This window comes from Panthera pardus, unplaced genomic scaffold (assembly GCF_024362965.1).
Source record: "Panthera pardus isolate Hobbes unplaced genomic scaffold, ASM2436296v1 HiC_scaffold_27, whole genome shotgun sequence".
NCBI classification, from domain to species: Eukaryota; Metazoa; Chordata; class Mammalia; order Carnivora; family Felidae; genus Panthera; species Panthera pardus.
In genome coordinates this window covers 107,186,475-107,190,257 of record NW_026526843.1, presented here as the reverse complement: position 1 = coordinate 107,190,257, position 3,783 = coordinate 107,186,475, and the positions used below count along the sequence as shown (strand labels likewise).

The 3,783-nt window shown below is 44.4% G+C and overlaps 1 pseudogene; it reads left to right on the top strand.

The window, feature by feature from the left end:
* Window positions 1-2,110: 2,110 nt before the first annotated feature.
* Window positions 2,111-3,574, top strand: LOC109257435 (keratin, type II cytoskeletal 8-like; annotated as a pseudogene).
* The last annotated feature ends 209 nt before the right edge of the window (window positions 3,575-3,783 follow it).

The following is a 3,783-nucleotide window of genomic DNA, read 5'->3' as shown; positions in this document are numbered from 1 at the left end:
GACTGCCTTTTGATGGTTAGTTCATTTTATAACTAATGGGATGCAGAAGAGTTTGCTGGAATTATGTATTATTATAGTGGACAATTCCATTTTCCGAAGGGATAATAAAAAATAGATGCTTGCATAATGTTTCCTGCATGAAAACTTTGCTTGGCCAAAATTTTGCTGAGTTCTGAAAACATTTAAAAATTTTTGCATCATTTGCTTTGGCCTGTCCATATGCTAAAAACCAGTATCAGAGATTTTGACCTTTGGCAGTTTTGTAGTTGAATAGATAATAATTCAGCAATTTTTAATTGTGTCACTGATAAGATAACTGAATAATGAAAAATTTTCAGTGCCAAGTACAACTGTCTAGTTTGCAGTTCTCACCAAAACCCATTAAATCCAAATGGATAAAATTTCCATTGTGAATACTGTACATATTATACAAGATTTGTCCAGAACGTACAAGCTAAATTTTTAAAGTCACCTATCAGAATTATAATTACTATTGACACAACATTTGCTTTGTGTAAAGGCGATAAAAATAGAAAGTTTTAAAATTAGCTTTCTGCAAATTTCTCAGTTATCAAAAAAATATTAGAAAATAAATGGAGGGGCACCTGGTTGGCTCAGTTGGTAGAGCATATGGCTCTTGATCTTAGGGTTGTGAGTTTGAGCTCCACCTTAGGTGTAGAGATTACTTTAAAAAAATAAAATCTTGGGCTGCCTGGGTGGCTTAGTTGGTTAAGCGTCCAACTTTGGATCAGGTTATGATCTCAAAGTTCGTGGGTTTGAGCCCCACATCAGCTCTGTGCTGACAGCTCAGAGCCTGGAGCCTGCTTCAGATTCTGTGTCTCCCTCTCTCTCTGCCCCTGCCCCACTCATGCTCTGTGTCCCTCCTGCCCTTCCTCCCTCCCTCTCTCCCTCTCTCAAAAATAAACATTAAAAAATCAATAAATTAATAAAATCTTTTTTTAATTTTATTTTTTATTTTTTTTAAATTTATATCCAAATTAGTTATCATATAGTGAAACAATGATTTCAGGAGTAGATCCCTTAATGCCCCTTACCCATTTATCCCATCCCCCCTCCCACAACCCCTCCAGTAACCCTCAGTTTGTTCTCCATATTTATGAGTCTCTTCTGTTTTGTCCCCCTCCATGTTTTTATATTATTTTTGTTTCCCTTCCCTTATGTTCATCTGTTTTGTCTCTTAAAGTCCTCATATGAGTGAAGTCATATGATTTTTGTCTTTCTCTAACTGACTAATTTCACTTAGCATAATACCCTCCAGTTCCATCCACGTAGTTGCAAATGACAAGATTTCATTCTTTTTGATTGCTGTGTAATACTCCATTGTGTGTGTGTGTGTGTGTGTGTATCACATGTTCTTTATCCATTCATCCATCGATGGACATTTGGGCTTTTTCCATACTTTGGCTATTGTGGATAGTGCTGCTCTAAACATGGGGGTGCATGTGTCCCTTCGAAACAGCACACCTGTATCCCATGGATAAATGCCTAGTAGTGCAATTGCTGTGTCATAGGGTAGTTCTATTTTTAGTTTTTTGAGGAACCTCCATACTGTTTTCCAGAGTGGCTGCACCAGCTTGCATTCCCATAAAATCTTTTTTGAAAACGAAAAAAAGAATTTTCTTCTCAGTTATTTTGACAACCCTCATTATAATATCTAAGTGTCTCCTTGCCCAACTTGAAGCAATCAAAAGTCCATATTCTGTATACCATGATAGTTTTTTTTTAAAGATTTTATTTTTAAGTAATCTCTATACCCAACGTGGGGCTCAAACTCACACCACCAAAATCAAGAGTCACGCACTCTACTGACTGAGCCAGGCAGGTACCTCCTGATAAGTTTTATATGAGGTATCTCATTTATTTCTTGCAAAAACCCCCTGCTCATACTATCCACATTTTATAAATGAGAAATGAAGTAATGTGTAAGATTGCACAATTGATAGGTGGTAGAGTATTGATTTGAACCTAGAGCTTGTATGTTTAAGAAAACTGCACTGTCTCTCAAAGTAAAAAAACTAAAAAGCGTCCACATAGAAGCAGCATCTTGTGTCCTTCTCGAACCTCTGTCACGTACAGCCTAATTGCCTCCAGTCCAGCCTCCACCATGTCCATCAGAATGACCCAGACCTCTGACAAGGTGTCCACCTCCAGCCCCCGGGGCCGTCAGCAGCCACTCATACATGAGTGCACCTGGCGCCTGCATCAACTCTTCAGCCTTCTCCTGTATGAGCAGCAATAGCAGCTTCTGGGGTGGCCTGGGCGCCAGCATGTGTATGGTCGGGGGTACAGCAGGGCCAGGGTTATGGGGCACATCATGCCTGTCTCCGTGAACCAGAGCCTACTGAGCCTCCTTAAGCTGGAGGTAGACCCTGACATCCAGGCTGTGAGCACCCAGGAGAAGGAGCAGAACAAGACCCTCAACAACAAGTTTGCCTCCTTCATCGGCAAGGTGAGGCACTTGGAGCAGAGCAAAATTCCGGAGACCAAGTGGAGCCTCCTGCAGCAGCAGAAAACAGCTCGGAGCAACACGGACAACATGTTCAAGAGCGACATCAACAACCCTGGGCGGCAACTGGACACATTGGGCCCGGAGAAGCTGAAGCCAGAGGTAAAGCTTGGCAACATGCAGGGACTGGTGGAGGACTTCAAGAATAAGTACAAGGAGATCAAAGAGTGTGCAGACATGGAGAATGAATTTGTCCTAATCAAGAAGGATGCAGACAAAGGTTACACGAACAAGGTAGACCTGGAGTCTCACCTGGAAGGGCTCACCAACAAGATTACTTTCTTAAGGCAGCTGTATGAAGAGGAGATTCATGAGCTACAGTTTCAGATCTCAGACACGTCCATGGTCCTGTCCACAGACAATAGCTGTTCCCTGAAACTGGAAAGCATTATCGCCACGGTCAAGGTTCAATATGAGGACATCGCCAACCACAGACCAGCTGAGGCCTAGACCACATATCAGATCAAGTATGAGGAGCTGCAGATATTGGCTGAGAAGCACAGGGATGACTGCCATCACACAAAGACAGAGATTTCCAAGATGAGCCAGAATATCAGTCAACTCCAGGCTGAGATTGGGGGCCTCAAAGGCCAGAGGGCTTCCCTGGAGGCCTCCATTGCTGATGCAGAGCAGCATGGGGAGCTGGTGATTAAGGACACTAATGCCAAGCTGGCCAAGCTGGAGGCTCCCCTGCAGCAAGGCAAGCAGGATATGGTGTGGCAGCTGTGGGAGTACCACAAGCCCATGAATGTTAAGCAGGACCTGGAGATCGGGATCGCCACCTATACTGCAAGCTGCTGGAGGGCAAGGAGAGCCAGCTGGAGTGTGGGATGCAGAACATAACTACTCAGGTGGGCTGAGCTCAGCCTATGGGGGCCTTAGAAGCCCTGGCCTCAACTACAGCCTGGGCTCTTTCCAGTCCAGCTTCAGATGTGGAAGGGCTCCAGTTTCCTCATCCAAGTCAGCTCCTCCAAGGCCGTGGTTGTGAAGATCAAGACCCATGATAGGAAGCTGATGTACAAATCATCTGATGTCCTGTCCAAATGAACAGTCACTGTAGTCCCTCCCACCCACCCACCCCACTCCTGAGGCTGCCATAGAGCCTTTGGGGGAAGAAGCTGTGCATGGGGAGCATCAGGAATAGGAGACCCACTAAGGCTCACCCTGGGCCTCAGCCTACCCTTGGGGTAGTCTGCTGCCCTGGGTACTCCCTCTTGCCCATGCCCCCAGCTAAAATCCAATCCCAAATAAAGCCT